Raw genomic sequence first — 10,585 nt, 5'->3', positions numbered from 1 at the left:
CCCATTCACGATCTCGTCATTGCTATGAATGCTGGACGTCGAAGAATCACCATGGTCGATGTCTTGAATGAGAAATATGTGTTTGTCTAAATTTACATCACCTCTTTTCCAATATTCTCTATCGTTAGTCGTGTTTCTTACTAAGACGCTTTGAAATCTTGGGTGCTGAATCAGGATGGAGTTTTTAAATACGGCTTTAAAGGAATCTAAGTCGATTGGGTTTTTGAGATTCATTGCACAAATTATAACTTGATTCCCTTATTCTTGCGAGAACATCCGCCCAAACGGGGTCAGAGGCTCCTCTTTGTTCATGGCAGCGCTTTGATGCTAGACTAGCACTTGTCATCGATATATAAATGGCTTGCCATATAAATAGAGTCACAGAAACGAGAAAGTGAGAAAAGAAATCTTTTGCACTTAACTAATCATTATTATTATTATTATTATTATTATTATTATTATTTTTTAAAAAACGGAGATGACCAGCTAAGCTAGGTGGCCGTTTTATTATTATTATTATTATTATTACTACTATTTTTATTTTTTTTAATAAAAGGGAGCCACTAAGGCATTTATTAATCAAAATCAATATTATTATTATTATTTTCACTACATTATTATTATTATTATTATTATTATTATTAATCAAAATCAATATTACAAGAGATGGTGGGTAGCCTAGCAACAAGTTGGGCACCAACACCTTTTTGAATAACGATTCCTAGCCTATGAAAAAGAGAATTGCCTATCTTAAAGTTGGCATCATGTCCTACCATGCAATTCCTTAATCTCTCCAGGAAAGTTAATAAATCCGTACTAAGCTCGCCAAAAGTGGAAAAGGCCAAAACACTGAACCCATATCCGAGAGAAGTGCAAACATCTAAGTATTTAGTGTTCTTGCGAGTAATTGCTGCAGAAATGGCATGACCTGGTATGAAGTGGCGTGTCTTAGCACTGGTAAACGGAGAGACCCCAGTGACGTCGAGACAAACATCCTTCCCGTCTACCCAATTATAAACCATGATGTCCGCTGGCCGAAAATCCTTATTATTGATGACGCCCAAAGAAACCACTTTTCTAGCCACAACCCCATCTCTGTAACACATGTCTGCCAGAATATCTTTTAGTAAATCATGTCTGAATTTAAGCCCGACCTCACTAGCACAATGGATAGCGTGGTCTCCAAAGATATCCATGAGTTTTCCACAACATGTACATTTATTACCTTCCTCAAAAAGGGGTATAGCTAAACGATATTGTAAGACCGAGCTAAACTGCCTGGAACCAACTGCCTGGTTGAGCCCAGGAATAGGTATTGCCTTAAGGAAATCCACAACATGATCAGATCTATTACATTTCCAAACAGTAGCTTCACGTGTAGAAAAATAAAAGCGAGTAAGTACCTTTTCCCTGATAGCTCCAAAGTAGATAGCTGCCAATGACTTCATGTAATGGGGGGCGACATCATTAATGTTGAAATCAGGGAGGGGGATCTCACAATATAGTGTGAAACTCTGTAAAGTAGTATGGAAACCAAGGCATAAGTCGGTTGTTGCAGGCAACCTCAAAATAGAATTCTGCAAATGCTTGGTCTGTGCCTGAGATGCAAGGTAACAGTACTGCATAGTATCTGTCATAGTAAGAATACCCAGACGACCATCTTTGATGGGGAGAGTGGCTAGTCGTTGTTGGACTAAGCCAAAACCAGCCCCATCTCCGACTATAAGACGACGAAGATACTGCATAAGATAATCATCAAAGCGCGTGGCAACATTCTGAATCGCCTGGGGGCAAGTAGTGCGTAGGGAAAAATATAACCTCGAAACTCCAGTACAGTTGCGCAAAAGCAAAAGTTCACACTGAGGATCATGCAGCTCTTGAATCTTGTCAATGAGCTGAGAGGTTTTGTCAACCCTGTTCAACACCACATTACTACAGAAGTTCATATCTAGGATGACTGGTCCACCAAGCAATTTAACACCATCTTTTGGCTTACCAATATTCGCAGGAAAGGCAGTATCGGAATCCCTTCTCGGGTCATAAGAGGGCAGATAGACACATTTTTGTGTCTAATTTGATCTCAATACTATATATTGTTGGCACTCGATTTTGTACTAATTTTGGTGTTTTGTGTGTTTTTTAGGTATTTTTTGGAAATAAACATTTTTGAAAAAATCAGCTCGAAAAGTTGCCAGGGGCACCCTTGAAGGTCATTTGTTATTCGGACTCTCATCATTGGTTAAGGGGCACCTCATTTACTAAGGGGAACCTTCTTTACTATTTACACCCCAGGACAGAAACTGCTATTCGCACCCCAGGCAGTCATCTTCTTCATTTGAATTTATATTTTTGGCGGGAAAATATCTTTTCTCTTGGGCAGATTTACCAATTGATTTTTGGGCATGATGGAGATCGATTCAATGGCTGGAACCTTTTGGAAAGATTTGATTGATATTAACAGAGTTAGCATGCATGTTGGAATCAATCAAAATGGGCTGTACACGCTGTTTGATTAAAAACAGGAAATAATATTTTCATAAAACGGAGGAAGAGATACAGGGATTTTTTGGTTGTATTCCGGGAAATATATATGCAGTAAAGGAAAGATATTGATTGTGGATTATACATTATTGATGGGGAGATATTTTGAAGCACTTTCCAGCGTAAAAATGATTCTCGTGAACTGGTAGGAAAAGAAAATATTGAAAATATTTTCTATAGTAAAGAGGATGATTCTCGAGTTATTGTGAATGATTTCTTCCTCCTGTTGTGTATAAATAACATCTTGGGTTGGTAGAGAAGGGTTGTCGAGAGTTTGGGGGCTTGAGGAGAACTGAGGAGCAAGAAATTACCATGAACAGCAAGCTTCCTGCTGCTGTTTTATGCTGCTGATGAAGATGAAGAACACGAAGAACAGACTCTCAGAAACCGTCGTTCTTCAACAGTGACAACGACAGCGGCTCGTGGGTCTTAGGTGTGGGTCTTAGAACCATAGTGACAACAACAGTTAGATTTTATCGTTTATTATGGACGCCTTTTGTGCGTCGCAGATTACAGTTTCACACCATTTTCTCTTCTTCTCTTTATTGTAAACACCAATTGAGCTTAATAAAATATTTTGAGAGGTATTTCACCATGATGAGGTAAACCCAACATTGGGACAACGGAGGAGGCGATTTTCGTCATTCTGGTAAATTTAATTTATTATTTTTATGACTTTTGCATTGATTTAAAATTGAAAAATGATTTTGATTAATTAGTTATCATTTTATTTGATGCGGCATGCTTGCTTAAATGTCCCATGCTTACGATTTATAACTAATATTCTGAGAATCTATATTGGAAAAATAAGAGTCCTTACATTTTATGTTTTGAGCGATAATTGTTTAGGATAAATAAAATGTACCATATGCATGAGAATTGGCCAAGTCCTTAGTCCCAGTAACTCTCTACCAATTTGTCAATATTTGTATATATATTTATTTTCTAAAAACATTATCCTTCACAAGTCCGAGAGTTTGAACCTCATTACTACAACCACGAAAAATCAATAATCAAGGGCCAAAATAATTCAGTCTTCGAAATATTCAGATGTAACCCGTAGACATGTCCGTCCTCTTGGAAAATCTTCAATGCCTTAGACACTTCCAAAGTGTCACCTGCGATGGTGCCATCGTCTAAATACCAGGCATGGAAATCCAACATACAAGTGGATGCAATCTTCTTGATAAGAGGGTGCAAAGCTAAAGCAAAAAGAAGGGGACCAAGAGGGTCACCCTGCTGAACCCCTTGTGTCGAGGAGAGTAAGTGCTCTTGATAATATAGCCTGGCGGGTTGCATATAGAAGAATTCAACCCAACGAGAGATGCTAGGGCAGTGTGTTCTTACCTCACGGATAATAGTGGATCGATCAACCATGTTGAAAGCATTCGAAAAATCTATTAATAACATAGATTTGGTGTTATCAGATCCATGCATTTCAAGCAATCTATTCGCCGCGTGTAGAATACTCTTTCCGCCGCAAGGGATGCCAACTCCATATTGGTGATTGCCAAGATAGTTGTTCAAGGTTTTGCAAACTGAAGTAGCTGCTAACTTAGAACACAGCCTTCGCCAGATGGTGCCTACCGAAATTGGTCTCAAACCACCACCAGGTTTAAGTAGTGGTGTTAAGGGAGCACTAGCCACAAATATACCAAGGGAAGGAGGACATTTACCTGCAAGCCACAGGTTCACGACGCCAGTAATCGACATCAGCAACTCATCAGAAATCGCAGCACCAGCTCAACTCATGGCATCCAACAAGTGCTGAGCACGGAGACCGTCTCTTCCACAAGATGTCCCCTTGGGGAAGCTCTTTAGGGCTGCAAGTACAGACTTGGAATCAACAGTCAGGGAGGGTGTTGAAACAGCTTCAGTAGGTATAATAAGAGGTGGAGCATATGAATGTTTCTGCTGGAGTTCGAACAAGGTGTCTGCGGCAGGTTGAGCAACGCCACTAGAAGAAAGAATGCGAATTGCTGATGTGTAGTGGCCATAACTCAGCTTTTTTCGACAGGCTTCTAGATGTCGCTTCGTCTTCTTTTTGAAAGGAGCACGCTGTGTAGAAGCTCTTTTGGTCAGGACAAGCAATTGTTGTACCAAACTGATGCAGCCGGCAGGTTCCCTCCAAACCAACAAAGCTTTGTTTATAGCAGCAGTCTGCAACTTCTTTCTCGTACCGGAGCGTTCCTCACTGGAACTCTGAGGCTCATACAGGTTTAGTGTACAAATAGGCAGCAGTAACAATCGTATCCAGGCCGTAATGTTCATGGGGTTAGCTAGAACAAAATCTAAAGCAGACTTGAGAGCACGCGAAAAATGTAACCTGCAGTGTGGATGAATACTAACAGTCGTAGGTATTTGTCGTTACAGCACCAGGTTTAGTATCTCCACATTAAGGCCTGCAAACTCTTCATCACCTACAAACTCTTCACTCACTGAAACACCTGCACCAGCGTTATCCACTGCACCAAGCGAAGCATTACGTGGTTTCGCAACACCATGAATCAGGAAATCTGCACCAATTCCATTGAACGGCCCTGGAACGACATCTGCAGAATGCAACTTGTTTTTGCAGGCCTTTTTCCATGTATGAGTAGTCATGCATTTGGTGCATAACCAGGAATCCAACTCCAACAGATTGCTTTCCCATGCTGTGAAGCAGCTCTCGTTAGTCCGAATCCTTTCTATGCAAACCAATCTGGCATCCTCTGTTGGAAAGTGGTGGTCTTTTAGATGTCTTGTTAAACCACTCCTGGAGTAACCCAAACCACTAGGACCTCCTTGACAGCCATCAAAAGCTGCGAAAGTACAAGGAAGCTTATCACTCTGCGAAGATGAGGCCATGGAGGATTGGGAATCAGGGCTGCCATTCCTATGGATTCCTGATGAAGCTGAAGAACGTGTTTTGGGCAGAAGAACTATGCCTTGCATCCCTATATGCGATCAAACAATAAACACAGAGGAAACAGGGAGGTGTATGTGTTGAATTCACGGACAAAGGCAAACATGCCCTTGAACTTTTCTTCTTCTTCTTCTTCTTCTTCTCTGATTTCTTTTTCTTCTTTCTTCCGTCTCCTTCTCCCACCACCACCGTCTTCTTTCTTACGCCCAGAAAAGACGAACAATGAGCCTGCTGAGGTGTATTGTTTTGTATCCCCATAAATATCTCCAATCGGGTTTCATTTTACTCTTTAGAAATTTTCTCCCAGCTTTTCAAAGCCCCATGGAATCCTGCAAAATCATCTCTTCATCTCCAATTCCGAAGCTCCGACTCCCGGAATTTCCAACTACAACTAAACACAAATCCCTGGTTCGTTAATCCTTCGTCTCTCTTAATCCACTTTCTGGAAAATTTTTTGTTACTTATTTCAATTTCTTCTTCTTACAGTTCCTCTATTTGAAATTTCTTTTTTTTTTATTTACAGAATTAAACCGGCAAAATTACAACATACGACGTCATCGAATCATCACCAGAGCTTCTTCTTCTTCTGGGTCTGATGAAAAATCTATTTAATAGAATAGATTGAGAGAAACACCCTCCTTCGTGTGAAATTCTAGGGCTTCCTTTCTGAAGAAGAATTAGGGTTTCACCCACAATCATAAAATTGATCGATTATTCTGAACATTCAGCGTGTTTGAAATTCTTGGTATGTTTTTAATTTTCAAGGATCTGTTGATTTTGGGAAAAATTTCAAGATCTGTTGAATTCTGTAATTTTTTTTAATTTTTTTTTTCATTTTTGTTGATGGGTTCTTCTTTTTGTTGTTGATGCTGATTATTTAGATTAAAGATGTTTGGAAGATTTGAAGAAGGCTTACAGAAAGGCTGCCATTAAGAATCATCCTGATAAGGGTGGAGATCCAGAAAAGGTATTGTGTTTTTTCTATTAGATTATTCCTGATCTAGTAGGGAATCAGTAACTTTGTTAATTACTGTAGATATAATTAAGAATTTCTCTTGGTTTTCCATTTCGAACGTATAGAGGTTGCAAAGGTCAGACCCTGTGTATGTTTTGTTTACTCGATTCTGTTGGTCGTGTCTATGCCCTTCATTTCAGACTATTATTTGGGCTGGGCAACTGAATTTTGAGATAGCTAGTAGATGCTTGAATGATTTAGGATGCCGGGTTTTTCCTGGTTGGTTTGTTGATTTGTGTATGTTTTAATTTGCTCTCTGGGGCAGTCAAAAAGGGGTGTTTATTGAGCATTGTAATATTTCTCTCAATGCAGTTCAAGGAGTTGGCCCAGGCTTATGAGGTTTTGAGTGATCCAGAGAAACGTGAAATTTATGATCAGTATGGTGAGGATGCGCTCAAGGAAGGAATGGGAGGAGGTGGTGGTGGCCACGACCCCTTTGACATCTTATCATCTTTCTTTGGAGGAGGAAGCCCATTTGGAGGTAGGTGGAGATATCATTTTCTAATTGGTTAACGTTTTTACTAAATTTATTTATGAAAGTGAAAGGTATTCATGATGTTTGGAATTTGTTTACCGTTAGGTGGTGGCAGCAGCAGAGGAAGGAGGCAGAGGAGGGGAGAAGATGTTATGCATTCTCTTGAGGTGTCGCTGGAGGATCTTTACAGTGGAACATCAAAGAAATTGTCCCTCTCTCGCAATGCCATCTGCTCCAAGTGCACTGGGTAAGTTTTATTAGACTGATGCTTTCCATTGCTGGTTTAAGGATACTTTGCTTAGTTGGCTTCTGTCTGCTGTAATCTTATTCTTTACTCTTTTGTATTCCAGAAAGATGTCACTAAGAATTAAAGTGGGGTTGTGGTAAGTTCTATTATGTTAGTTAACACTTATTTTTTAGAGAGATTTGAATTATATAGTAATTTTTATGTTACTGCTCCACCGTAGAACTGGATTCTGGTTTTAAAGTGTTGATTAGGGGATGCTTGTACAACCACTTGTTAAGCTTAAAATGTAAAGAAAATATCGTATTCTGTTTTGTACTTGTTGGGCACCGATGAGGAATGCTCTATAATTCCTTATTTTTCCTAAATCACTAGTATGATTGTTGGCACAGGACACCAGAAATTGTTAGAGATGCATGCTATCTTTGAACTCTATTAGTTTGTATCTTCAGTAGTTCCCATGTTATCATATTTATATATGGCTCCTGTTGATTTTGTTTGGTGAGGTCCCACTAATTTCATATGTATATGTTTAATCAGTAAAATCACTTCCTATCAAAGAATTTTTCGAACCAATAAACATAGCATAAATGATGTTTGGCTCAAGTATACTTGCCACTTTATGGGCAGCAAAGCAAGTATTTTGTACCATCTTTCCTTCTGTTGCTTCTACAAAAAAGTTTTATCTTACTTAGTGTGTATCCATGAGAATGCAATAGGTATCATTATCTCAGCGACCACGACTTTGTATTTTCTTATTTGGTTGAGTATTGGTCAATGAAACCAATCTTGTTGGTTATTCTTTGAACACTATAATATTAACTTTGGAGTTATTTATGAGTATTTTTGTTTGTTGTAGGATTTGATCAATGAGTAATTTATGAGTATGATTGTTTGCTGCAAGATTTGATCAATGAGGAGGACAAATTATTTAAAGGATCTAAGAATGAACAGGGTGAGGAAGTATATATTTCAGTTGTACATTGCTTCTCTTTTAATTATGACTTTTTGTTGTGTTTCTTATAAAAGATATTGACTTGTTAACTTTATGTATTTTTTGTTTATCACCATCATATAGCGGCTGCTAAAGGAAGCAAAATTTGTGTTGTTCTTTTACTAGATTATAGAGCTAATCCAAATAGCAGAGGTACGTGATTGTTAACTTATAAAATTATTTTACTGATTCGAGTTGTTTTAACTTTTATCAGTTTTTGTGAATGTTAATTCCTCCCGTTTGCTTGTTTAATTGCCTCTTGTTTCCCTTAGAGGCATAAAATTTTATTTGTTTGTCAATTCATTTCCTGCAAACGAGAAGCCATCCACTGAGTTCATTCAATTAACTTCGGGAACTTGGTATCAAATTCATGTTTCCGCAGCTAAGGTTGGCAACAATGTAGTAGTTCCTTTTAGTAAACTTCAATTGCATCTAATGTTTTTGCCTAACATCAACTCTCATTACCAAAAGCTACCTTTTCACCTTCATAGAAATGATTCAGGTGATGAAATTTCATTTTTTTCTCTGAATAGGAAGCTATTGATGCCAATGACAAGGTCATTGGCCTTGGAGTAGGGCACTGATTATGATATAAGAGTCAATGGGATTGCACCAGGACCCATTAATGACACTCCTGGCTTGATTAAGCTTGATCCCCGTGAAATGAAAGCATCCAATCTGGAGCCCCTATGCATCAGTTTATATCAGGAGATAAGTAGGATATTGTTATGGCTTCTCTTTACCTAGCTTCAGATACAGGTAATTTGTAACCTCATCCTTGTTCCTTATAGCTTCTCCACTTCTTCATTTTTTTATTTTCATTCTTGTGCATGTCTTTATCATCTTTGAATATATTTTTTTATCTTACCAAAATTCCGTGAGTTGTATCACAATATTAAACTGAGTTTACTAAACGACGATGCAGTTCTACCGCACTGCAATTTAACATAAAATGTTGTGATCTTGCATAGACTTTTTAAATTTCCATGTGTTTTTTTGTTCTTCTATTCTAATGTTTCTTGTACTAGCATTTAGCAAAATACGTAGGCAGCATCTACGTTTTTGGCACATCAGCAATGTATAATACTTCTTGTAATTTTCTTGCAGTTGAATAGACATTTGCACGAAACCAATTATGGTTTCATCTATTTTTGGTGAAACCAATTTTGGTTTCATCATTTTTCTGTTTGGTTTCATCATTTTTTTCTTATTTTCTTGAATATTGATCAATGAAATTCATTTTTTGTGGCGGCGGCTGGTTGGTGGTGTTGCTCGGCGACGATGGTGGTCGTCGGTGGCGGTGGTGGTTAGCATTAACTATGATAGCGCGGTGGTGGTGGGCGGCGGTGGCGGTGGGCGACGGCGGCGGTGGTATTGCTGTTGAAGCGCAGAAACCAATTATGGTTTCATCTTATTTATGATGAAACCAAAATCGGTTTCATCGTATTTCAACAATGTATTTCTATCCATGAAGATGTTTAATACCTCTTAAAAAATTTCTTGCCGGTGATTCTCACGAAACCAAGATGAAACCAAAATCGGTTTTCATCGTATTTATGATGAAACCAAAATCGGTTTCATCGTATTTATGATGAAACCAAAATCGGTTTCATCGTATTTTTGGGAGGTGGTGGTGGTGGGCGGTCGTGGTGCTGGTTTTGGTCGGCGGTGGTCGACAGTGGTGGTGATGGATGGTAGGGTGGCTGGTATTGGTGGTGCAATTACGTAGTATCGGTGGTGGTGGTGGCGGCGGCGGAGGTGGTGGTCGGCGGCGGAGGTGGTCAGTGGCGGCGGTGGCGGAAGGTGGCGTTGGCGGTGGTCGAAGGTGGTCGGAAGTGGTGGCGGTGGTCGGAGGTGGTCGGAAGTGGTGGCGGTGGTTATCGGTGGCGGCGGTGCTTATTGGTGGTTGTTTATTTCTTGTTGGGGGTGACAATATAATAAGAATTAAAGTGGGGTTGATTTTTATTTTTGTTGGGGTGATGTAAACTAGAAGGGTAATATAGACAGTTTATATTAAATGGGGTTTTTGTTAACAATTGGTTTTGTTGGAGTTTTTGTTTATGGATAGTGACACCTTTGGAGTTATAACTCGCGGACCGTTCTATAAATCAAAAAACAATTTTCTTTTTCTTTTTAATTTTCTTAATATTAGAAAACAGGATCAAGACCAAGTCAACAAGTCATGCCTTTATAGAAATTTAACTTTGACATATCTGCTTCTTCCGAAGACGGTGAAAATTACCAGACTACCCTTATCGGAATAAGTGTAATAAAAATTCTGAAGATTGTGAAAATGACAAGACTACCCTTATCGGAAATCAGTAAAGTAAATATTACAGACTGTAAAAATGACTATTTTACCCTTACTATTTTACCATATTACCCGTAATGGAAAAAAAGTGCAACAAAAT

This window comes from Papaver somniferum, chromosome 1, assembly GCF_003573695.1.
Source record: "Papaver somniferum cultivar HN1 chromosome 1, ASM357369v1, whole genome shotgun sequence".
NCBI classification, from domain to species: domain Eukaryota; kingdom Viridiplantae; phylum Streptophyta; class Magnoliopsida; order Ranunculales; family Papaveraceae; genus Papaver; species Papaver somniferum.
This window is presented reverse-complemented; position numbering follows the sequence as displayed.